Source organism: Pristiophorus japonicus, chromosome 2, assembly GCF_044704955.1.
Source record: "Pristiophorus japonicus isolate sPriJap1 chromosome 2, sPriJap1.hap1, whole genome shotgun sequence".
NCBI classification, from domain to species: Eukaryota; Metazoa; Chordata; class Chondrichthyes; family Pristiophoridae; genus Pristiophorus; species Pristiophorus japonicus.
The window spans coordinates 154927827-154955506 of record NC_091978.1 but is presented as its reverse complement, the minus strand read 5'-3'; the positions used below and the strand labels follow the sequence as shown (position 1 = coordinate 154955506).

At 43.8% G+C, this 27680-nt stretch overlaps 1 protein-coding gene across 1 annotated transcript in view; it reads right to left on the bottom strand.

Moving 5' to 3' along the window:
- The window catches only part of scfd2 (sec1 family domain containing 2), a 544849-nt gene that overhangs the window by 364677 nt on the left and 152492 nt on the right, over nucleotides 1-27680 (bottom strand). The gene's annotated exons all lie outside the window — the stretch shown is intronic.

Below are 27680 nucleotides of genomic sequence, written 5' to 3'. Positions count from 1 at the left end.
GCAGGCCCATTTGCACCAAGAATTCCATCAGATCCACATTGAATTTTCCCACTACTCTACTGTGGAGGGATGTCATCAGCTTGCACCATGACATGTTGCATAGCAACAGTTTGCAAAACAAGCATATGCACACTTTCTTTTTTTGAAGATAGTGTACATATGTGAACATTTATGCCCTCTGATATGCTGCTGGTGTCAGATAGCTTCATGTCCTTTCTTGTACAATGTAACATCACATACTCAAATAGACATTAGATTCTGAAAGAACCCAATAAGCTGTCTAATATATTAGGAAAGCGCTTAAACATCGAGCATCTCAATTCTTGAGTTGAAATAATTACCATTTCAGACATAGTCAGGTGAAGAGGAAGGGAGACTCCACTGACAAATTCCATATACTTAAAAAACGTAGTCGTAATTTTGCAAAAATTAGGATCCACATTGACAAAAATGAATCTTCAGAAGAGAGAAAGACTATGCTGATGGCAATAGGGGTGTTTTATTAAGGCTGGGGTAAAAGAGAGGGAGCTAACACTGGGCATAAAACCAAGAAAATATTTCTTTAACCAGGACCAGATTTCCTTGAACTTAATAAATAGATGATGAAGATTGACATAGGTAATGCATTTTGTTCACCATATCACATTTACTTTATCAAGCTTCAGCTATGTATATATCCAAACCGGCTCGAAGTTTGTATTCATAAAATAGTAACAAATCAGAACTTAACAGGTATGAATCACAGTCCAAATGCAAGGAAAGTGGGTCGGTAAACTTCTAATGAGGAACCACTGAAGAAATATGAAAACAATAAAGATAGCATGAATAGTTGTTGCCGTCAAAAACAGTAGTGGAAAGGAGAATCTGAACAAGTTCTAACTTTTTTCCTGCTACTATTTTGCTTCCTTCACCAAGCTGAACACTTATTTCCAGACAAAAGTTTGTAACATAATAAGAGATTTTTTTTAAATGACAAAATTTACAAGTCATTAAACTTATCTGCACAGTAGCATTTTGTATATTACACAATGAAGGCAATAATTAGTTGCAAGGATAACTGAAGCATGGCTACATAAAAAACAGGACTGGCAGTTAAATATTGTAGGATATAACATATTTAGAAAGGATAAGGAAGAAAGGGGGGTATGACAGCTGTACTAATTAAAGACAACATAATGGCAACCAAAAAAGGGCCATAATTAACATTAAGATAGAAATAGAAACATTATTCTGGGAACGGTAGTATAGTGGTTATGTTACTGGACTAGTAACCCAGAGGCAGGGACTAATGATCCAAAGAAGCGAGTTCAAATCCCACCACGGCAGCTGGGGAATTTAAATTCAGTTAATTAAATAAATCTGGAATTAAAAGCTAGTACAGGGTATCAGTAATGGTGACCACGAAACTATCGGATTGTTGCAAAAACCCATCTGGTTCACTAATGTCCTTTAGGGAAGGAAATCAGCCGTCTTTATCTGGTCTGGCCTATATGTGACTCCAATCCAACAGCAATGTGGTTGACTCTTAACTGCCCTTTGAAGTGGCCAACCAAGCCACTCAGTTGTAACAAAACCGCTACGAGAAACAATAAGAATAAAACTGGACAGACAACCTGGCATCGACCTCGGCACCGGCTACAGACACGACAACGGGCACACCCAGCCCAGTCAACACTGCAAAGTCCTCCTCACCAACATCTGAGGACTTGTGCCAAAATTGGGAGAGCTGTCCCACATATTGGTCAAGCAACAGTCTGACATAGTCATACTCACAGAATAATACCTTTCATCCACTGTCCCAGATTCCTCCATCACCATCCCTGTGTATATGCTGTCGCAGGGGCAGGACAGACCAACCGGGGGCGATGGCACAGTGGTATAGAGTCAGGAGGGAGTGGCCCTGGGAGTCCTCAACATTGCCGCTGGACCCCATGAAGTCTCATGGCTTCAGGTCAAGCATGACAAGGAAACCTCCTGCTGATCACCACATACCGCCCTCCCTCAGCTGATGAATCAGTACTCCAAGAACAACACCATTTGGAAGAAGCACTGAGAGTAGCAAGGGCACAGAATGTACTCTGGGTGGGGCACTTCAATGTCCATCTTCAAGAGTGGCTCGGTAGCACCATTACTAACTGAGCTGGCCGAGTACTGAAGGACATAGCTGCCAGACTGGGCCTGCAGCAGGTGGTGAAAGAACCAACATGAGGGAAAAACCTACTTGACCTCGTCCTCACCAATCTACCTGTCGCAGATACATCTGTCCATGGCAGCATTGTTAGCAGTGACCACTGCACAGTCATTGTGAAGACAAGTCCCATCTTTACACTGAGGACACCCTCCATCATGTTGTATGGCACAACCACGTACTAATGGGATAGATTCAGAACAGATCTAGCAGCTCAAAACTGGGCATCCGTGAGGCACTGTGGGCCATCAGTAACAGCAGAATTGTATTCCACCACAATCTAACCACATGGCCCGGCATATCTCTCACTCTACCATTACCATCAAGCCAGGAAACCAACCCTAGTTCAATAAGGAGTGTAAAAGAGCATGCCACGAGTAGCACCAGGCTTATTTAAAAATTAGGTGCTAACCTGAGGAAGCTGCAACACAGGACAACATGCATGCTAAAAAGTGGAAGCAGCATGCCATTGACAGGGTTAAACGATCCCACAATCAATGTATCAGATCAAAGCTCTGCAGTCCTGCCACATCCAGTCATGAATGGTGGTGGACCATTGAACAACTAATAGGACAATGAGCTCCATGAATATCCCTATCCTCAATGATGGTGGAGCCCAGCACATGAGTGCAAAAGACAAGGCTGAAGCATTTGCAACTATCTTCAGCCAGAAGTGTTGAATGGGTGATCCATATCGGCCTCCTTCAGAGGTCCCCACCATTACAGAAGCCAGTCTTCGGCCAATTCGATTCACTCCATGTGATATCAAGAAATAGTTGAGCGCACCGATTACAGCAAAAGTTATGGGCCCCGACAACATCCCGGCTGTCGTGCTGAAGACATACTCCAGAACTAGCCGCGCCAATAGTCAAGCTGTTCCATTACAGCTACAACACTGGCATCTATCCGACAATGTGGAAAACTGCCCAGTTATGTCCTGTCCACAAAAAGCAGGACAAATCCAATCCGGACAATTACCAGTCTACTCTCAGTCATCAGCAAAGTGATGGAAGGTGTGGACGAAAGTGCTATCAAGCGCCACTTACGCTCCAATAACCTCACTGATGCCCAGTTTGGGATCCGCCAGGACAACTCTGCTCCAAACCTCATTACTGCCTTGGTTCAAACATGGACAAAAAAGCTGAATTCCAGAGGCGAGGTGAGACTGACTGCCTTTGACATCAAGGAAGCATTTGACCGAGTGTGACATCAAGGAGCCCTAGTAAAACTGACGTCAATAGGAATCAGGGGGAAAACTCTCCACTGGCTCGAGTCATACCTAGCACAAAGGAAGATGGTTGTTGGCTAGTCATCCCAGCCCCAGGACATCACTGCAGGAGTTCCTCAGGGCAGTGTCCTCGGCCCAACCATCTTCTGCTGCTTCATCAATGACCTTCCCTCCATCATAAGGTCAGAAGTGGGGATGCACGCTGATGACTGCACACAACTCCTCACATAATGGAACATGCAGCAAAACCTGGATGATATTCAGGCTTGGGCTGATAAGTGGCAAGTAACATTCATGCCACACAAGTGCCAGGCATTGACTATCTCCAACAAGCGAGAGTCTAACCACAGCCGCTTGATATTCAACGGCTTTACCATCGCCGAATCCCCCACCATCAACATCCTGGGGGAGGGATTCACCATTGAACAGAAACTTAACTGGACCAGTACTGTGGCAAAAAGAGTGGGTCAGAGGTTGGGTCTTCTGTGGTGAGTGCCTCACCTCCTGACTCCCCAAAGCCTTTCCACCATCTACAAGGCACAAGTCAGGAGTGTGATGGAATACTCTCCACTTGCCTGGATGAGTGCAGCTCCAACAACACAAGAAGCTCGACACCAACCAAGATGGTGGCACCTCATCCAGGATGGTGGCATCCCATCCACCACCTTAAACATTCACTCCCTCCATCATCGGCGTACCGTGGCTATAGTGCTATCTGTGTACCATCTACAGGATGCACTGCAGCAACTTCCCAAGGGTTCTTCGGCAACACCTCCCAAACCTGTGACCTCTACCACTGAGAAGGACAAGGGCAACAGGCTCATGGGAACACCACCACCTCCACATTCCCCTCCAAGTCACACACCATCCTGTCTTGGAAATATATTGCCGTTGCTTCATCGTCGCTGGGTTAAAATCCTGGAACTCCCTCCCTGACAGCACTGTGGGAGTACCTTCATCACATGGACTGCAGTGGCTCAAGGCGGCGGCTCACCACCATCTTCTAATGGTCAATAAATGCTGGCCTTGCCAGCGACGCCCACATCAAATGAACAAATATTTAAAAAAATATGGATTGAGACCAAGGATGAGGAGGATCTGGCACATTAATAGGGGTATTCTACAAACCACCTAATGGTGGAAGGGAAGTGGAGGAAGGGAAGTGGAGGAAGGGAAGTGGAGGAAGGGAAGTGGAGGAAGAAATATGTTGACAAATCTATGAAATGAGATTTGAATAATCTGGGAAATTTCAACTACTCCCAAATAAACTGGCAAGAGGTAGGGAAAGGGGAAAGAAATTGAGATTTACCCTGTGATCAGGGCTCATTTCTTACCCAGTACATAAGAAGTCCGACAAGAGAGGAATCACTGTTGCATCTAGTAATGGGAAATGAACAAAAGAGATGAGAGAAGCTTAGGAGAACATAAGCAAGAGCAATCATAACATAATAAGGTTTAAAATAATGATGAGAAAGAGCTAAGAAAAATACCAAAGTAATAGATTGGAATAGAGCTAATTATGAGGGAATGAGTATAGAATTAGGGAATATAAACTGGTGAAACATTTTGACAAAGCTAGAACAGCAATGTGAAATATTTAAAACAGTGATCAGTAGAGGTCAGGAGAAATATAATCCTCTAATAAAACAAACGAGCCAATAATGAAATACCATGGATGAATAAAGAGATAAATGTAAAACTGAAACTAAAGAAAAAGACATGCAATAAAAAGGAATACAACGCGGTAAGGAAAGTAGCTGAAATAATATTTAGGAAAACAAAACGGAATTACGAAAATTAAATTATCGAAGAATATAAAAAAAATAGTATTCTACCGACACAAATAACAAAAAAGAAAAACCAGGATAGGGATAGGATCACTAAGGAATACATACGATAAACTCACTGGTAATTTACATCAAAATGGCAGAAATATTGAATAGTTACTTTGCCTTAGTATTTACTCGGGAGACTAACAAGGTGGGCTTGACATTAGAAGGAAATCAAAAAAGATAATGGCCCCAAGTTTCCACATGATTTGCTCCTGATTTTTAGGAGCAACTGGTGTAGAATGGAGTATCTTAGAAATCGGAATTCTCCACATTGAGTTTCCTCCAGTTCTAGTCAGGTAGAACAGTTTCACTTTGGAACAGAATTTTCTTTTCAAAAGGGGGCGTGTCCGGCCACTGACGCCTGATTTGAAAGTTTCCACAGTGAAAACGTACTCCAAACTAACTTAGAATGGAGTAAGTGAAGATTTTTGTACGCTTGAAAAAACATTGTCTACACTTTAAAAAATCAGGCGCAGGTTACAAATTAGGTGGAGGGAACGAGGTTGGGGGGGGGGGGTAGGGGGGGGGAAGGGAAGTCATTAAATTCTACAATCAATCCTTAGTTATACTTATACAAATATTATACAAATAAATCCAACCTGAATAAAAATTTATAAGCAAAGAAAAGATTAAATAAACCATGTTCCTACCTGTGTGAAAGTGCTTCAGGCAGGCCTTTCAGGCAGCGGTGTGGCGTCAATGTTTCGACGGCAGCGGCAGCAAGCAGCCATCGAGCTGAGCTGCAGTGCTTGAGGCAGGGGTGTGGCGTCAGTGTCTCGTCTCGACGGCAGCGGCAGGCAGCAAGCAGCCATCGAGCTGAGCTGCGGTGCTTGAGGCAAGCCTTCATTCCCCGCGAAGATGCAGCACCCGGACGGACTTGAGGCCATTCGGCCATGGGATTGCAGCGGCGTCAGTGGCTGGCCGGGAGCCGAAGAATGAACACAGGACACACGCAGCTGCAGATTTTAAATTCTTTAGGCTGTTCGGCCACACTTATGGGTCGGCGTCAGTGGCTCGAAGGCAGCCGAAGAATCAGGAGCGGACGTGAGGCCATTTGGCCATGGGATTGCAGCGGCGTCAGTGGCTGGTCGGGAGCCGAAGAAAGAACAGCAGCAGCCTTCGAGCTGTGAGGGGGACTGACTGAGGCCATTTGGACAGGGAGAGGCAGCCACATCGACATCTTTATATTTAAATTTGCAGAATGGGTGCACCACATATTATGCAATGGTTTGCTTCCTCATGCAAGAAATTCTTTGTTCTTGGTGGAAGTTGATCCATTGCAAAGTTGAATTGGCACTTTTATTTCTCCAAACACACAGTCCTTAATTTTCAGGCACCGGTTCTGCAAGTTTCGCAGTGAAAAGCTGAACTCACTGATTTCAGCAGGTGATTTATTCAGCAGTGCTGCTAAAAGCACTCCCTCACACACAGAAATATCAAGAAAATTAAAATACAAGCCTTTGCAGGGGTCCAAGAAACAAATCTTCACTTTTTCTGCAGCACTTTTAAAAATGGCCGTGTGCCAATGTTTACTTCAGACTGCGCGTGCGCGAACGCTCCAACGCGCACGCGCAGGGTTGCCGGCACCAAGAAGCCTCATTTCAATTGTACCCGTCCCCTCCTACTTACAAAATCGGCGCGAGTGGTAGGCTCCGCCCCCTGTGCGCCGCGCCAAGCAGACAGAATACCGCACTTTTTTTCCGGCGCCGTTTTCAGCGCGAAAAACAGGCGCCCAGCTCTGAGGTGCACCTTTTTCGCCGCGTGTGGAAACTTGGGGCCAGTCATTTAAGATGCAAAAGAGGAAGGTAATTGATAAACTAATCAAACTTAGAGAGGATAAAACCCCTAGTCTGGATGGATTGCATCCGCATTAAAAGAGATTAGGGAAGAGATAGCGGAGGCACTATTATATATATATATATATAAAACAATTAATTAGTAAGGGAATAATGCCAGAAGACTGGCAGATAGGTAATGTTATTCCTATATTTAAAAAGGAAGATAGAACAAGTCCAGGGAACTATTGACCAGCTAGCTTAACACTTGTGGTAGGAAAGATAATGGAATCTTTACCCAAAGATATAATAGAAAAACAACTAGAAAATAAATATGAGAGAGTAATCAACATGGATTTCCAAAAGGAAGGTCATACCTTATTGAATTCTTTGCAGAGGTAACAGAAAGAGTAGACAGAGGTAATGCAGTAGATGTAATATACAGGTATTTGGAATTTCAAAAGGCTTTTGATAGGTACTGCATAGTAGACTCATGACGATGGTCAGAACATGTGGAGTCAGTGGACAGCTAGCAGAATGGACAGCAAGTTGGCGACAAAACAGAAAACAGAGAGTAGGAGCTAAGGATAGTTACTCAGGCTGACAAAAAGGTGGGATGTGGTGTTCCATAGGGATCAGTGTTGGGACCACTATTGTTCACATTTTATATCAGTGATTTGGACTCGGGAATCAGAAATACAATTTCTAAATTTGCAGATGACACCATAATTGAGGGTTGCAGTTAATACAAAGAAAGATTGTGACAAAATACAAGACAAGACATTAATAAACTTGCAGAATGGACATTCATAAAAATAAATTTTCTGCCAGTACACAAAGTGAACAAAATAAAAGTATTGGTTTTCTTTTTCTACCTGCTGGTTTGTAAATCCACTTCGTAACAAAAAGGATATAAACTTTAATTTCAGAGTTTCAGCTCATAAGTGAAAGGAAATACTATGAATGCCAGAAGGTATATTGCATTGCATTTAACAGAAGCTCATTGGTAAATGCTTTTGGGACTTTGTCATCAGGTGGAATGGCAAAGCTGTAGTTATTATCTATTATCTGAATGGTAACAGATTAGGAAAAAGGGGAGGTGCAACGAGACCTGGGTGTCATGGTATATCAGTCATTGAAGGTTGGCATGCAGGTACAGCAGGCGGTTAAGAAAGCAAATGGCATGCTGGCCTTCTTAGCGAGGGGATTTGAGTACAGGGGCAGGGAGGTGTTATTACAGTTGTACAGGGCCTTGGTGAGGCCACACCTGGAGTATTGTGTACAGTTTTGGTCTCCTAACTTGAGGAAGGACATTCTTGCTATTGAGGGAGTGCAGCGAAGGTTCACCAGACTGATTCCCGGGATGGCGGGACTGACCTATCAAGAAAGACTGGATCAACTGGGCTTGTATTCACTGGAGTTCAGAAGAATGAGAGGGGACCTCATAGAAACGTTTAAAATTCTGATGGGTTCAGACAGGTTAGATGCAGGAAGAATGTTCCCAATGTTGGGGAAGTCCAGAACCAGGGGTCACAGTCTAAGGATAAGGGGTAAGCCATTTAGGACCGAGATGAGGAGGAACTTCTTCACCCAGAGAGTGGTGAACCTGTGGAATTCTCTACCACAGAAAGCTGTTGAGGCCAATTCACTAAATATATTCAATAAGGAGTTAGATGAAGTCCTTACTACTAGGGGGATCAAGGAGTATGGCGAGAAAGCAGGAATGGGGTACTGAAGTTGCATGTTCAGCCATGAACTCATTGAATGGCGGTGCAGGCTAGAAGGGCTGAATGGCCTGCTCCTGCACCTATTTTCTATGTTTCTATGTTATCATCTGTCCTAATTATCCTGACAGAGTAGTTTAATTAGGGCAGAGTAATAGGCCGGAATTTTCCCCTAAAAAAATGGGTGGGTTTGGAGCGTGGGGGCAATTAATATTAAAAATGTGAATCTCGACCTGATCCCGCCTCCAAACCACCAACTTCCAGTTTTCCCGGTCGTGGGACGAGGGGCGGGCAGCCAATACGCTCCCAGGGGGCGGTATGCCAATTTAAATATTATAATGAGGCTGGAAACCTCTATTGTCCCCTCCATTTTGAATTTACCTGCCTGGGGACGAGCTTCACACAATTCGTGAAACCCGGCAGTAAAGCAAGGTGGGAACTGCTGCATCCAGGAGGTAAGTGGATTTATACCTCCCTCCTGGATCCAGGGACTCAACCATACCCACCCACTGCAATGTGCAACCTCCCCATGAGGCCTCCGATCGCATTCCCAGGCCTCCGACCTCAGGCCTCCCGCTCCCACAGACCTCACCCCCATCCTTAACAACAGTGATGAGGCTGGCCATGAACCTCTACCCATCCCTGGCCAACTCCCCCCCACCACATTCCTCGATTTCCCCCAGTAAATCGGCAGGGCCTGCAGTAAATCCGGCCTTCTGGGTTTCCCGCCCACCTCGAAACCCCCCGCCTGCCACGTCTACCTGGGGAAAATTCCAGCCATAGTATGGGAGTAGAGTCACATATAAACCAGACTGGGTAGGGCAGGCAGGTTCGCCGCCTTGAAGGGCATTAGAAAACAGCAGTTTTCATTGGACCTTTTTTCTAGTACTCGTCCACAAATTACCAGATATACTGAATTCAATTTCACAATTTACTGTGGTGGGAAATGAAATCATTACCTCAGAGTACCGTACCAACAATTGCTCTTGCACATCCTCTCTCAGCCTAGTGAACATTGCTAAAACATAATTCTGCTGCTATAATAAAACAGCTAATGAATATAATGTATCTTGCTAAAATTACAGATATGGTAGGTGGCACTATTTAATCAAAGCTTCTCAAATGTTTGAGCATTATAAACTGGAACTAGATTAAGGATAAAAATCGTCAAATTGACCCAATGTTATGAACAGGTTAATTGGACTGAATATCCTGTCATATTCTCGTCCCAAAGGCATAAAGACAATTTACTATTACAAAAGCTCATGTCACCACAGTTTCTATTTAATGAACGATGAAAAATTTCAATGCTCAAGATGTAATTTTTTTCTACAATCACATTCTCCAAGTAGAAACACTGCTCTGGTGCTACACATGAACATTCAGAAGCACCGGACAAAATGGCAGTCCTGTACTGGCACATTGATTGGAATCATAGAAATTTACAGCACGAAAAGAGGTCATTTTGGTCCATCATGTCCGCGTCGGCCGACCAAGAGCTGTCCAGTCTAATCCCACTTTCCAGCTCTTGGTCCGTAGCCCTGTAGGTTATGGCACTTTAAGTGCACATCTAAGTATTTTTTAAATGTGGTGAGGCTTTCTGCCTCAACACCCTTTCAGGCAGTGAGTTTCAGACCCCCACCATCCCTTGGGTAAATAAATGTCCCCTCATATCTCCTCTATACCTCCCACTAATTACTTTAAATCTATGCCCCCTCTGTCAAGGCAAACAGATCCTTCCTATCCACTCTATCCAGGCCCCTCATAATTTTATACACCTCAATCAGGCCTCCCCTCAGACTCCTCCGTTCCAAAGAAAATAGACCCAGCATCTCGAATCTTTCCTCATAGCCAAAATTCTCCAGTCCAGGCAACATTATTATAAATTTCCTCTGCACCCTTTCCAGCGCAATCACATCTTTCCTGTAATGTGATGACCAGAACTGCACACAGTACTCCAGCTGCAGCCTAATCATTGTTTTATACAGTTGAAGCATAACATCCTTGCTCTTGTATTCCATGCCTCGACTAATAAAGGCAAGTATTCCATGTGCCTTCTAAACCATCTTATCTATCTGGCCTGTTACCTTCAGGGATCTGTGGACTTGCACTCCAAGGTCCCTCTACACTTTTCAGTGTCATACCATTTAATGTGTATTCCCCCTTGCCTTATTCGACCTCCCCAAATGCATTACCTCACACTAATCTGGATTTAATTCCATTTGCCACTGTTCTACCCATTTGACCAGTACATTGATATCTTCCTTCAGTCCGCAGCTTTCTTCTTCATTATCAACCACACAGCCTATTTTAGTGTCATCTGCAAACTTCTTAATCATACCCCAACATTCAGGTCCAAGTCTTTGATATAAACTACAAAAAGCAAGGGACCCAGCACTGAGTACTGCAGAACCCCACTGGATACAGCCTTCCAGTCAAAAAAATCTCATGGAGTCCCTACTCACAAATACCGCAGAAGTAACAGATAGTGAGTCTATTCTGAGATCACATGAACCCTCAACCACAGTTCTCAACTCACATATTGACTGCTGTTCTTGTACTGTCAATCATTGGCTGCTTTCCAATTCTGCCCCATAGTTTAGTCAATAAATTAAAAGTACTAAAGCACCACTCGACCTGTGAAATACTAGCTCTACCGAAATCACTAGCATTTAGTACCATATACGTTGCATGTAGGTGGAATTTAAGATTATTGCATAGCTGATGTTTGTAAAACTAAAATAAAAATTTTTAATGCAATCATATACACTGAAAACAATTAGAAGCTCCTTCACCGAAAGCCAATAACTACAAAAGCATCTGAATTATATTAGCACCAAATACATAGCCAGAATTATGCAGCTCAATTTTGGGTACTCCAATGCTGGAGTCACCAAGAAGACAAACAAGGAAACTGGAAGTACTTAAAAAAAAAATGAACTCCTTGGGGATCACTGCAGACTTTGCTAATCCTAATTCAAACTACACTTTGATAGGTCCTAATTCAAACTATGTGCCAACAGAAGGCAAACCATGGGGACAAAGGGCACACATTGAATTCTTAAGACTAATTTCTCCCTACTCCTCAATTTCTGTGGGGCAACCAGCCCACAGCATCGATTACTCAGTTTTAGAGCCCCTCAGGGTTAGTGGGAATGCAGAGGGCTCGATGATTAATGACTCAGCTATGGAGGCCATGGTGTTACTGCAGAATGTTACCAGAGTAAGGCCAAAGATCGGAACATCTGCAGTGTTGAGGTTTAGCTGACATTGTGCAAGATGTAAACACTTGAACTGAAAATAAGTTAACTTATTATGCTACGTCTTTATCTGTTGACTTATGGAAGCATCAACTATAATCCATTTTATTCCCAAAAGTGATTAAAAATGGGTTGAACCACATAGATAAGGCCAAATATTATAAAGCAGATTCCTTGAGAATATTTAAAGTAAATGCAGACATGACACAAACTGTTTGGAAAATATTTAACATCTGGATAAATGCACAAAGTGGTTACCAAATCACGTCTGCTTCGACGTTTCTTGTAAAACACTGTAACCTTTTCAATACTGAACTTCTCAGAGCTTGAAACACAATGACTGGGCTTCTAACACAAATCAAAGAATGTACAATTTATCAAGCTGAGAAGGAAGGAAGGATAAAATGAAAGGGAAAACAAAGAACATTACACTACTTTAAAAACTGACAGAAGCTAAGCACACATATTAATTATGGCAGAGTAGAGAACAGAATTTATGGGCCTCACAGTGTTAAAAATGTGAACTCTTTCTGTTTGTGTTAGACTGACAAGCAGATTGGTCATAAAGGGAAATTCAGCTCCTGTAGTTTACTCATTTTATTTCATTATTTAGATGAATGTTTTGAGATTTGGGATTCATATCGTTTTAGACCATTTTGACCCTCGGGAGTCTATCGAGAATCTTATTCAAGATAACATGCCAGCCAGAAACCTAAAGCACATTTAATCAGACTGGAAGGAAAAAAAGGTAAAAAAAAGCCTCATGACTTTATAATGAACTTCACATTTCTCCTGGGACTTGACTTCTGACACAAGGAGTGGGCCAAATAAGAACCAGAGCATGGGCCCCGACATCAGTCTGGTTTTAATTAGGCCATGTAAAGGAGCTCTTCGACAGAAACTTGTCAAGTTGAAGAGTTCATACACACAACCTCCTGTGGGCCCAGGCAAAGCCAAGACTAACGCAGTGTCTTTGAAATACATTTTCCTGTTATATTCAGAGTACAGATTCATTTATATAGAATATTAACCCTTTGACATTCAGTATAACAAAATGTTATTCATGGGTGCTAGTGACCTAAACTGGCACCAAATCATATGCTGTACTGGTGCTGTTCCAGTCGCTCTCCACTAAGTTAACTTAGACATTCTAGAATTGCACTTACAAAGGGAACCAGATAATTTAAATCACACCAATAAAATGAATTGAGTTCATTTACCTGAATTGTATTTCTTTGAGGGTGACTCCATGTTTTTTACGGTATTTAATCCCCATGAACTTTTATCTTGTGCAGTAACCTTTTATGCGGCACCTTATAGAATGCCTTCTGGAAATCCAAATACATCACATCCACTGGTTCCCCCTTATCCACCCTGCTCGTTACATCCTCAAAGAACTCCAGCAAATTTGTCAAACATGATTTCCCTTTCATAAAACCATATTGACTCTGCTTGATTGAATTATGCTTTTCCAAATGTCCTGCTACTGTTTCCTTAATAATGGACTCCAGCATTTTCCCAACGACAGATGTTAGGCTAATTGGTCTATAGTTTCCTGCTTTCTGCCTGCCTTTTTTTTTAAAAATAGGGGTGTTACAGTTTTCTAATCCACTGGGACCTCCCCAGAATCGAGGGAATTTTGGTAGATTAAAGCCAATGCATTCACTATCTCTGTTGGGGGTAATATATTAGCATGGATAGAGGATTGGCTAACTAACAGAAAACAGAGAGTCGGGATAAATGGGTCATTTTCCAGTTGGCAAACAGTGACTAGTGGGGTGCCGCAGGGATCGGTGTTGGGTCCTCGACCATTTACAATCGATATTAATAACTTGGATGAAGGAACCGAGTATAATGTAGCCAAGTTTGCTGATGATACAAAGATGGGTGGGAAAGCAAATTGGGAGGACGACAAAAAAAATTTGCAAAGGGATATAGACAGGCTAAGTGAGTGGGAAAAAATTTGGCAGATGGAGTATAATGTGGGAAAATGTGAGGTTATCCATGTTGGCAGAAAAAATAGAAAAGCTAACTATAACTTAAATGGAGAAAAATTGCAAAGTGCTGCAGTACAGAGGGACCTGCGGGTCCTTGTGCACGAAACACAAAAAGTTAGTATGCAGGTACAGCAAGTAATTAGGAAGGCAAATGGAATGTTGGCCTTTATTGCAAGGGGGATGGAGTATAAAAGCAGAGAAATCCTGCTACAACTATACAGGGTATTGATGAGGCCACACCTAGAGTACGGTGTACAGTTTTGGTCTTCGTATTTAAGGATATACTTGCAGTAGAGGCTGTTCAGAGAAGGTTCACTAGGTTGATCCCGGAGATGAGAGGGTTGACATGAAGATAGGTTGAGTAGGTTGGGCCTATACACACTGGAGTTCAGAAGAATGAGAGGTGATCTTATCGTAACATAAGATAATGGGGCCAAGTTTTCCCCTCTGGTTAAAATGGCGCACCTCCATGAGGTGCGCTGAGGTTGTAGATGAAAAACGGCGCCGAAAACTTACCTCAGTATTCTCCCTGCTCCTTAGAACATTGCAGGCCTTGGCGTGGCACAGCACAAGCAGTGGCGGGGGGGACCTCTGCACACGCGCGCTAGAGTGCGCGCGCGCGCAATCTCTGCGTGTGCTCTGTAGGCTGTGTGGGAGGGGCCTAAAGCACGCCGTCCCTAGCCCTGGCCGAATGGGCTTGCTCGTCGGCGGCCCACTGCCTTATCCAACCACACCAGTAAAAGGAGGTCTGAAAGAACCAAAAACCCAGCAGGTTGTCAGTATGCTGATGTTTTCCACAAGTGAATCAGTTTAGAAGTAGATTGCGTTAGGTTAGGTGTCCAATGTCTGAAACAACTGGGAAACATTGAGACAAATCATGCTGGCAATGTTCACAAGGCCATACAATGGATGGAGTAAGTGCACTGCACTTGGTGTACACATTGTGCTGAGTATTTATATGTCATTGGTTAGAATAAAGTAGGAGCCAGCAAAATAATGCAATTGAAGGTAATGAAATGGACTGTATAGGAGTAGTTTGGACAAGGTTACTTTGTTTTTATTTGTTATTTATTGATTGATTGCTTATTACTTTGGTCTTGGTGCTTTAGGTGCAGGGTTCCTTCTATTTTTTATTTGTTAATTAATTGATTATTACTTTTTGTGTTTTGTAAGTCTTGGTGCTAGGTGCAGGTCCTCTCAGCTTTCTTGTATTTTTTTATTTGTTATTGAATGCTTATTTGTGTGCTTTGTTTAGTGCTTGGTGCTTTAAATGTACTAATGATTCTTTAGTGTTGTTTTGAAGGTGTTTGCAAGGTCATTTCACTTCCCTTCCCCCACCCTATCTCTGGCTACCTGCGCTGATTTCTTAACTCACCACAAGGTTTTTCTGTGCGGCCACAAGTGGCCACATAAGCTGGCCTAAGTTAGTTTGGAGTAACTTTTAGTTGTCTAAACTTGCTTAAATGACCAAAACAGGCGTAAATGGCTGGTAACACCCACTTTTGGAAAAAAAACGAAACTAAAAAAAACCCTAACTAACCCACTTACACTGGAGCAAATTAAATGGGCAGAATTGCGATTTTTAAGATACACCCAAAAAATCTAGTTGCTCCAAAAAAAATGGAGCAACTGCTGGGCAAACTTGGGCCCAATAAGGGGACTCGACAAGGTGGATGCAGAGAGGATATTTCCACTCACAGGGAAAACGAAAACTAGGGGGCATAGTCTCAGAATAAGGGGCTGCTCATTTAAAACTGAGATGAGGAGAAATGTCTTCTCTCAGAGGGTTCTAAATCTGTGGAATTCTCTGCCCCATGGAGGTGTGGAGGCTGTGTCATTGAATATATTTAAGGCGGAGATAGACAGATTTTTGAGCGTTAAGGGAAGAAAGAGTCATGGGGAGTGGGCAGGGAAGTGGAGCCAAGTCCATGATCAGATCAGCCATGATCTTATTAAATGGCGGAGCAGGCTCGAGGGGTCAAATCGCCTACTTCTGCTCCTATTTCTTATGTTCTTAATCCCTTATTTGGATTCCCCATGTGTTACACACAATCCCGGAGGTGGGTGGGCGACTTGCTCTCAATTGCCTTTATCTGGCTGGGTAGATGGTTGCAAAGGCAATCCTAAGCAACTTCCCAACGTTTCTTCTTTCTCAGTGTCAGCTGTGGCTCAGTGGGTAGCACTCTCACCTGAGTCATAAGGTTGTGGGTTCAAGTCCCACTCCAGGGACTTGAGCACATAAATCTAGGCTGACACTCCAGTGCAGTGCTGAGGGAATGCTGCACTGTTAAAGGTGCTGTCTTTCGGATGAGACATTAAGCCGAGGTCCCGTCTGCTCTCTCAGGTTGACGTAAAAGATCCTATGGCACTATTGCGGAGAAGAACAGTGGAGTGATCCCCGCTGTCCTGACAAATATTTATCCCTCAATCAACATAACAAAAACAGATTATCTGGTCACTATCACATTGCTGTTTGTGGGAGTTTGCTGTGCACAAATTGGCTGCTATGGTTTCTACATTACAACAGTAACTGCACTCCAAAAGTATTTCATTGGCTGTAAAGCACTTTGAGACTTCCGGCGATCGTGAAAGGCGCTTTATAAATCCAAGCTATGAGGAGGCACTTAGCCGACGCTTGTGAAATCAAAAATTTAGTGTGCAAGGACCCAAACTACTTATCACTCTAAGAGGGAAGAAAGACCAACATTTATATAGTGCCTTTCATTTCCTCAGATCATCTCAAAGCCAAAGGAAGTACTTTTGAGGCATAGTAATGGTTGTTTTGTACGCAAACCCAGCAACCAATTTGTGCACAGCAAGTTCCCACAAATATCAACGTTGGGTGCCACAAATATCAAATGCAATACTAACCAGTTAATCTGGTATTGGTTGAGACATAGTGCATTATCAGGTTAGTTACTTTTATTAGATTTATGTTTTGGAGAAGATGTGATGGATATGAAGAAAAGAAATAGCTTCAGTTCCTGAATTAAAAAAAAGGCTTGCATTTATGTAGCGCCTTTCACAACCATCGGACAGCTCAGAGTGCTTTACAGCCAATGAAGTACTTTTTTGAAGTGTAGTCACTGTTGTAATGTAGGAAATGCAGCAGCCAATCTGTGCACAGCAAGCTCCCACTATCAGCAATGTGATAATCACCAGATAATCTGCTTCAGTGATGTTGGTCGAGGGATAAATATTGGGGTTAACTCCCCTCCTCTTCTGCGAAATACTGCCATGGGAAGGGCAAACGGGGCCTCGGTTGAACGTCTCATCTGAAGGACAGATACCTCCGACAGTGCAGCACTCCTTCAGCACCGCTCTGGAGAGTCAGCCTAGATTTTTGCACTCAAGTCCTGGAGTGGGACCTGAATCCAACCTCTTGACTCAGATGCAAGGGTGCTTCCAACTCAGCCACTGGCTAACACATTGGGGCTGAAATCCAGCCTCCCGCGGCCTGTTACTGCTGGAAAGAAGCGGCCACGTGGTGATGTCAAATTGCTTCCGATTTTTTTGTTGACTGGCCGCCGCTTGCGAAATTCACTTCGTTTTTTTTTCTGGCAGTTCCCACTTCCGCCCCACTGCTGCCGAACCCTCCTAAGTGCTTCATCAAAATGCGCAGCGCTCCGAAGCAAAATTTACCTGGAAAAATCTTGGGCCCGCCATTCGGTGCCACCGACAGTTTTGTCTGTCGGTGCACTGTGTTTGCAGTGCCTGCAAAATGGCGGTGAGGCCACCATAAAGGGGAGGGCGCTCTGCCGCGGCCACCATCTTATTTTTTTTTGTCAGCCGACTGCCATGCCAGCCTGACAATTATGCCCCCGGGTTCGACCAGGCTGCCAACAGACATCCCGGCACCCCCGCTTGGGTGCCAGGCCGCTGGCCGTGCCGAAACCCTCCCTGGTGGCCCAGTAGACCTAACTAAACTAATCGCAGACCTCGGAGCGGCTCTCCCCTTTAAGTGAAGGGGAGAGACGTGGTGATGCGTCAGCGTGATGACATCATCAGCACTGTGCTGATGACCGACAGTGGCGGACACTGCGCCCACCACCACTTCCGCTCTCAGTTTGACGGACACTCCACTCCTGCCTCTACTTCCACCCCCATTATGACCGACTTCCGCCCTGCTAGAAAAAAAAAGAGAAAGAGTTGAATTTTGCACAAGAGGCCACCGCATCCATTGTGGCGGTGTAAACAGCGGAAACACGGTAAGTGCGCCACGTTTCCGGCGGAGGTGAATTTCAGCCCAACTAAGTTTTTCACATGTATATCAAAAAAAAGTGAAATGATACAATATGCTGGAAGCCCTCTTGATTTGACATTTATTCATGGGTCTCCAATGTATTGGCGTCAAGGGGAAATAGAATGACAAACTAAAATGCTTTTTGGAGTTTAGCATAGATCACTGAATAGAATAATATAAATAAATCCACAGGGATTGACAGTATTTCTCTCAGAGTACAAAGAAAAACAAGAGAGTTTATTTGTGAAGTACTAATGGTCATTGTGAGCGTGACAAACACTGGGGAGATACTGGTAGATTAGAAATATTGTGGTGCCATGTCAAAAAAAGATGAGAAAGTAGATGCAACTGTCAACTACAGACCCATTAGTTTTACTTCAATACTGGATAAAATAATGGCATCAATGAACACGAGTAAGCTGGAGGGTTACCTCCACAAGAAAATAGCAATCAATGTGGATTCAGAAAACATAGAAAAACATAGAAAATACGTGCAGGAGGCGGCCATTCGGCCCTTCGAGTCTGCACCACCATTCAATAAGATCATGGCTGATCATGCAACTTCAGTACCCCACTCCTGCCTTCTCTCCATACCCCTCGATCCCTTTAGCCGTAAGGGCCACATCTAACTCCCTTTTGAATATATCCAATGAACTGGACTCAACAACTTTCTGTGGTAGAGAATTCCACAGGTTCACAATTCTCTGGGTGAAAAAGTTTCTCCTCATCTGGGTCCTAGATGGCTTACCCCTTATCCTTAGAATGTGACCCCTGGTTCTGGACTTCCACAACATCGGGAACATTCTTCCTGCATCTAACCTGTCCAATCCCATCAAAATTTTATATGCTTCGATGAGATCCCCTCTTATTCTTCCAAATTCCAGTGAATATAAGCCTAGTCGATCCAGTCTTTCATATGTCAGTCCTGCCATCCCGGGAATCAGTCTGGTGAACTTTCGCTGCACTCCCTCAATAACAAGAATGTCCTTCCTCAAATTAGGAGACCATTTCGGCCCATCGTGTCTGCGCTGGCTGACAAAGAGCTGCACAGCCCTCGGTCAGCATCCTTGAAGGTTACATATAAACCTATGAACAATGAACAATGGCGGAAAGGTAAAGAGCACCCAGCCCAACCAGTCCGCCCCACACAACTGTGACATCCCTTACACTGAAACATTCTGCACTCCTCCCCAATCAGAGCCATGTGATCTCCTGGGAGAGGCAAAAACCAGATAAAAACCCAGGCCAATTTAGGGGAAAAAAATCTGGGAAAATTTTTCTCCGACCCATCCAGGTGATCGAAACTAGTCCAGGTGATCACCCTGGCCGTATTCGATTCCCTGCAGTACTTACCATTATATTTGCGCCGGCCAACAAAAGGTTATTCAGTCTAATGCCAAATACCAGCTCTAGATCAGTAACCCTGCAGGTTACGGCACTTTAAGTGCCCATCCAACCATCTCTTAAAAGTGGTGAGGGTTTCTGCATCCACCACTCTTCCAGGCAGCGAGTTCCAGATCCCCACAACCCTCTGCGTAAAGAAGCCCCCTCTCAAAGCCCCTCTAAACCTTCCACCAACCACCTTAAAACTATGCCCCCTCGTAATTGACACCTCTACCAATGGAAATAGGCCCTTGCTATCAACTATATCCAGGCCCCTCAAAATTTTGTATGCTTCAATGAGGTCTCCTCTCCACCTCCTCTGTTCCAATGAGAACAAACCCAGCCTATGCAATCTGTCCTCATAGCTAAGATTCTCCATTTCGGGTTTTCCTTAATTTTACTAGCCAAGAATTTTTCATGCTCTCGCTTAGCATTTCTAATATCCTTTTTAGTTTTGCCTTAACTTTCTATATTCCTCTAAAGATTCTATAGTATTTAGCCGTTGGTATATGACATGAGCATCCCTTTTTTTCTTTATCCTCCCTGTAAACCCCTAGACATCCAGGGGGCTCTAGATTTATTATTACCACCCTTTTTCTTTCAGGGCACAGTTTGGCCTGAGCTTTCCGGATCTCCCACTGACCCGACACTGATTTACCCACAAGTAGCTGTTTCCAGTCCACTGTGGCCAAATCACTCCTTAACTTAGCAAAATTAGCGTTTCCCCAATTCAGGACTTTTATTGTCCTCATCCATAACCAACTTGAATTTGACTGAATTATGGTCACTGGCACCCAAGTTCTCTCCCACTAATACCCCTTCAACCTGCCCAGCTTCATTCCCCAAAACTAAATCCAAAACCGCCCTCTCTCATGTTGGGCTTGCTACATACGGACTAAAAAAGTTCTCTTGAATGCATTTCAAGAATTCCGCACCCTCTATTCCCTTCATACTATATTTGTCCCAATTAATATTTGGATAGTTAAAATCCCCTACTATTGCTACCCTATGTTTTTTGGACTTCGCAGCAATTTGCCTACATATTTGCTCTTCTATCTCCCTCCCACTGTTTGGGGGTCTATAATACACGCCCAGCAGTGTGATCGTCCCTTTTTTATTTTTCAATTCGACCCATATGGCCTCATTTGATGATCCCTCTAACATATCATCCCTCGTCACTGCTATAATACTTTCTTTAATCAGTACTGTGACGCCTTCCCCCTTTTTACCCCCTTCTCTGTCTTGTCTAAAAATCCTGTAACCAGGAATATTGATCTGTCAAATTTGCCCCTCTTTCAGCCATGTTTCTGTAATGGCTATAATGTCATACTCCCAAGTGTCGACCTGTGCTCTTAGCTCATATGCTTTATTCGCTATACCTTACATTAAAGTATACACCATTAGCACAGGAAGACCTCCTTGATTACTACTTACTAACCCTTGTTACCTCTGTCTTACAGATTCACTTTCTAAATTCTTGCTATCCACTTTCTGCTTTACTTCCTTCCTTATTGAATTTGTTCTCAGGTTCCCATCCCCCTGCCAAGCTAGGTTAAACTCTCCCCAACAGCACTAGCAAAACTCCCCGCGAGGATATTGGTCCCGGCGCTGTTGAGGTGCAACCCATACGGTTTGTACAGGGCCCATCTCCTCCAAAAGCGGTCCCAATGCCTCAAGAATTTAAAGCCCTCCCTCCTGCACCAACTCTCGAACCATGTGTTCATCCTCTCTATCCTTGTACTCATTAGCATGTGGCACTGGTGGTAAGCCGGAGATTACTACCTTTGAGGTCCTACCCTTTAATTTTCTTCCTAGCTCCCTGACTTCCGCCTATAGGACCTCATCCCTCATTTTACCTATGTCGTTGATCCCGATATGGACCACGACTTTTAGCTGTTTACCCTCTCCCCCCAGAATGCCCTGCTTCCGCTTTGTGACATCCTTGACCCTGCTACCAGGGAGGCACCATACTATTCTGGAGTAACGTCTATGGCCGCAGTAACGCCTGTCTGTTCCGCTAGCTGTAGAATCTCCTACCACTAGAGCTCTTTTATTCTTCGTCCCTCCCCCCGTGCAGCTGACCTCTCCAAACTCTCAAACTTCCGGACTTGACTTCAATTTTACTTAGGCTCCTTGATGCCACACTCGGTTAAATGCTGCCTTGATGTCAAGGGCAGTCACTCTCACCTCATCTCTGGAATTCAGTTCTTTTGTGCATGTTTGGACCAAGGCTGTAATGATGTCTGGAGCAGTGTGGTCCTGACGGAACCCAAACTGAGTATCGGTTAGATGGTTACTGGCAAGACGTACCAATTGATAGCACTGTTGACGACACTTTCCATCACTTTGCTGATGATTGAGATTGGGCAATTTTCCACTTTGTCAAATAGATGCCGGTACTGTAGCTGTATCGAAACAGCTTGGCTCGAGGCGCAGCTAGTTCTGGAGTACAAGTCTTCAGCACGACAGCCGGAATGTTGTTGGGGCCCATAGCCTTTGCTGTATCCAGTGTGCTTAGCCATGTCTTGATATCATGTGGAATGAATCGAGTTGGCTGCAGACTGGCTTCTGTGATGGTGGGGACCTCAGAAGGCGGTCAAGATGGATCATTCACTCAGCACTTCTGGCTGAAGATGGTTTCAAACGCTTCAGCCTTGTCTTTTGCACTTATGTGCTGGGATCCACCATCATTGAGGATCATAGAATAGAATCATAGAATGGTTACAGCACGGAAGGCGGCCATTTGGTCCGTCGAGCACGTGCCAGCTCTCTGCATGAGCATCTCAGCTAGTCCCACTCCCTTGTCCTTTCCCCCCAGCCCTGCAAAAATCTTTTCTTTCAGGTACTTATCCAACTCCCCCTTGAAAGCTGTGATTGAGTCTGCCTCCACCACCAGGCAGTGCATTCCAGATCCTAACCACTCGCTGCATAAAAAAGTTTTTTCTTATGTCACCTTTGGTTCGTTTGCCAATCAACTTAAATCTGTGTTCTCTGGCTCGCGACCCTTCTGCCAATGGGAACAGTTTCTCGCTATCTATTCACTCCAGACACCTCTTGATTTTAAATACCTCTATCAATTTTCCTCTCAATCTTCTTTGCTCCAAGTACAACAACCCCAGCTTCTCCAGTCTATCCATATAACTGGAGTTTCTCATCCCTGGAATCATTCTCGTAAATCTTTTCTGCACCCTCTTGAAGGCCTTCACATCCTTCCTAAAGTGCGGTGCCCAGAATTGGACACAATACTCCAGTTTAGTCCAGTTTTATACAGGTTTATCATAATTTCCACGCTTTTGTACTCCATGCCTCTAATCATGAAGCCCAGGATCCCATAAGCTTTTTTACCTGCTTTCTCAACCTCCCCTGCCACCTTCAACGATTTATGCACATATACCCCTAGTTCTCTCATTTCATGCATCCCCTTTAGGATTGTACCCTTTAGTTTATACTTTCTCTCCTCATTCTTTCTACCAAAATGTATCACTTCGCATTTTTCTGCATTAAATTTCATTTGCCACATGTCCGCCCATTCCACCAGCCTTCCTATGTCCTCTTGAAGTCTATCACTCTCCCCTTCACTGTTCACTATACTTCCAAAGTTTGTGTTATCGGCAAATTTTGAAATTGTGCCCTGTACACTCACATCCAAATCAGCAATATATATATCAAGAAAAGCAGTGGTCCCAGAACCGACCCCTGGAAAACACCACTGTATACCTTCCTCCAGTATGAAAAACAACTGTTCACCACTACTCTGTTTCCTGTCACTTAGCCAATTTCGTATCCATGCTGCCACTGTCCCTTTTATTCCATGGGCTTCAACTTTGCTGTCAAGCCTATTACGTGGGACTATGTTGAATGCCTTTTGGAAATCCATGTACACCATGTCAACTGCATTGCCCTCATTAACCCGCTATTATCTCATCAAAAAACTCGATCAAGTTGGTTAAACACTATTTGCCTTTAGCAAATCCGTGCTAGCTTTCCTTAATTAATCCACACTTGTCCAAGTGACTGTTAATTTTGTCCCTGATTATTGTTTCTAAAAGCTTCCTCACTACCAAGGTTAAACTGACTAGCCTATAGTTGCTGGCTTTATCTTTTCCCTTTTTGAACAATTCTCCAGTCCTCTGGCACCACCCCCGTTTCTAAGGTTGATTGGAAGATCACGGCCATTATCTCCGCGATTTCGTCCTTCATTTCTCAGGATGCATCCCATCCGGTCCTGATGATTATCTACTTTAAGTGCAGCCAGGCTTTCTAGCACCTCATCTTTATCAATGTTTATCCCATCCAGGAGCTTTTCTATCTCCTCCTTCACTATGCCAGCATTTTCTTCCTTGGTGAAGACAGATGCAAAGTACTCATTTAGTATCTCAGCCATACCCTATGTCTCCATGTGTATGTCTCCTTTTTGGTCCCTAATCAGCCCAACCTATCCTCTTACTACCCGTTTACTATTTATATGCCTATAGAAGACTTTTGGATTCCTTTTATATTAGCTGCCATTCTATTCTCATACCCTCTCTTTGCACCTCTTATTTTCTTTTTCACTTATCCTCTGAGCTTTCTATATTTAGCCTGATACTAAGATGTATTCTCGACCTGACATCTGTCATACTTGCTCTTTTTCTGTTTCATTTTACTCTTTATCCCTTTAGTCATCCAGGGAGCTCTGACTTTAGTTGCCCTACCTTTCACCGCCGCCCCTCCCCCCACCGCCCCAAGTGGGAATGTACCTCGACTGTATCCAAATGATTTCCTCTTTAAAGACAGCCCATTGTTTCATTGCAGTTTTGCCGGCCAATTTACCTGGGCCAGACCCAATTTACCTGGGCCAAATCCGTCCTCATCCCGCTGAAAGTTGCCTTCCTCCAAATAAGTATTTTTATGCTAGATTGTTCCCTGTCCTTTTCCATAGCTAATCTAAACCTTATGATACTATGATCACTGTTCCCTAAATGTTCACCAACTGACACTTGCTCCACTTGACCTACCTCATTCCCCAGAACCAGATCCAACAATGCCTCCTTCCTCGTTGGGATGGAAACATACTGATCAAGAAAGTTGTCCTGAACAAACTTCAGAAATTCTTCCCCCTCTCTGTCCTTTACACTATTACTATCCCAGTCTATATTAGGATAGTTGAAGTCCCCCATTATCACTATTGTATAGTTCTTGCATCTCTCTGCAAATTTGTTCCTCCATATTTCTCCCACTAGTTGGTGGCCTATAGAATAAACCTAGTAGTGTATTATTTCTCTATTATTTCTTAACTCTAGCCATATAGATTCCATCTTTGACCCCTCAAAGACATCCTCTCTCTCCAGCACTGTAACATTCTCCTTAATCAATACTGCCACACCACCTCCTATCTTTCCTTCCCTATTTTTCCTGAACACCTATAATCCAGGAATATTTAATACCCAGTCCGGCCCTTTTTTGAGCCAGGTTTCCGTATTGCCATGACATCATATTCCCCCATGTGGCTATTTTCACCTGAAGCTCACCAACTTTGTTTACTCTGCTTCATATGTTCACATACATACACTGTAAACCTATTGTAGGCCATCCTGTGTTCTCTTTCAGTTTGACCCCACCTAATACCTTACTATTTCTTGCTTTAATGCAATCCTTCTCTCCCAATCCTTTATGCCCTTTGTTCCGCCTTTTGAAAGATATATCCTGATGCCCATTCCCCTGCCAACTTCGTTTAAACCTTCCCCAACAACACTAGCAAACCTTCCCACAACAATATTGGTACTGGCTCTGTTGAGGTGCAACCTGTCCGGTTGTACAGGTCCCACCTGCCCCAAAACCAGCCCCAATGCCCCAGAAATCTAAAGCCCACTCTCCTACACCATCTCTCCAGCCATGCAGTCATATGCTCTATCCTCCTATTTCTATACTTACTCGCGCATGGCACCGGGAGTAATCCAGAGATTACTACCTTTAAGGTCCTACTTTTTAATCTATTTCCTAGCTCCCAAAAATCTACCTGCAGGACCTCATCCCTCTTTCTACCTACTTCATTGGTACCAATATGTTCACCCTCCCCTCTCAGAAAGGATGGAGATGTTCATGGAGCCTCCTCCTGTTAGTTGTTTAATTGTCCACCACCATTCACAACTGGACATGGCAGGGCTGCAAAGCTTTCATCTGATCTGTTGGTTGTGGGATAGCTTAGCTCTGTCTTTAACATGCTGTTTCCGCTGTTAGCATGTATGTCGTCCTGTGCTGTAGCTTCACTGGTTTGGCACCTCATTTTTAGGTACACCTAGTGCTGCTCCTGGCATGGAACCAGGGTTGGTCACCTGGCTTGATGGTAATGGTAGTGTGAGAAATATGCTGGGCCATGAGATTACAGATTGTGATGGAATACAATTCTGCTGCTGATGTGAAGTCGGGACTTAGTCTCCACAAGGACTGTACGGTGGTCACTGCTACCAACACTGTCCTGGATAGATGCATCTGTGGCATCTAGACTGGCGAGGACAAGGTTAAGTAGGCTTTTCCCTCGTTGGTTCTCTCACCACCTGCCGCAGGCTCAGTCTGGTAGCTATGTCTTTCAAGACTCGGCCAGCTCAGTCAGTAGTGGTGCTACCAAGCCACTCTTGGTGATGTACAGTGATCATCATCATAGGTAGTCCCTCATATTGAGAATGACTTGCTTCCACGCCAAAAAAGGATGAGTTCACAGGTGTTTCAATGAAGGACCCAATATTCCAGGTCTTGAACTACATGCTGAAGGGTGGAAGATGCCCGTGCGTGGAGTTTTTTAACGTGTGGTGGCCGTTGCACACCAGCCACCACACAGGCTTGACAGAGCTAGGTCTTGGTCCAGTGGCAAGGGTTAACCAAGACAACTGGAGACCAGCTCTGTTGTACGGACCTAGTGTGCACACATATTGCCGTGTGGGCTGGCCCGTGCTGTCCCTGGCCCCGAACTCACGTCTCTCTCGGGTCCCGATCACGTCCCTCTACAATCTTTCGCCACTCCTGCTGTACCTGCCCACGCTCCAATCACCGACCTGGACCATGATGAAGTCCCTCTTCACTGTGATTCTTCCAAGTGGTGTTCAACATGGAGGAGTATTGATTCATCAGCTGAGGATGAGCGGTAGGTGGTAATCAACTGTGGTCTTTTACCTGCTCTTCGTAGAAGTTTTCCATCATTTGAAGCGGATTTATTATCGACCTCAGAATCATAGTCCCTACAGCCAAATATTCTGTTGGGCAGGAACAAGATTATCTACAAGGCAATGCTGAATAAACAAGACACCTGGAGACAGTGTCTGGCAACCAAAATCAGGTTTTCAGAGGAAGGTTCTTGCTACATCATGAATTTTTCTGTAATCTTTAGATCTTAACTATAGTGGATTCAATGATGTATGAAAAATTGTTTTCAACTAGAAAGGTTAAATTAAGTTTGTTCAAATTAAATGAACACAACCAATAAAGTTCATGATGTACTAAGTGGAGTACTTCAGCTCAATGGCAGTCCAGTGCAGTGTCAGTGAGTGAGAGTACACAAGTTTAAGTCAGCTATTTCCCTGCAGCATGTATTGCTAAGTCTCAGATTTGATAGCAGGGAAAGACATAGCATAGAGAAAAGATGAGTTGTTTCCCACGGGAAAGAGAGAGAGGACTAAGAAAAAAAGCCAAGTCATTCATGACACCTCTAGCATACCTGCTAACAGAGAATTTAAGAATGGTATCGGCAGAGGCCTAGATGTAGGGTCCTGGCCCATCCCTTTAAATCAGGAAATGTGTGATACAGAGAGGCAACACACAAAAACAAAGAAAACGTTGAATTTTCTTTCCTAAGGCGATAAAGTGAACAACTTCATGGAAAAAATATAACTCAATAAAATACTTTGTCTTTTGTTGTAAATTCTCATTCCTTTAGACTAAGATTCGTACCAAACGGGTTATTTTGAAAATAAACAATATTCTGGGCTTTGTTGAAGAACTGTAACATGGGACGATCAGTACACATCTGTTGTATTTACTTGCATCAATGCTTTATGTATATAAACACAAACCATAT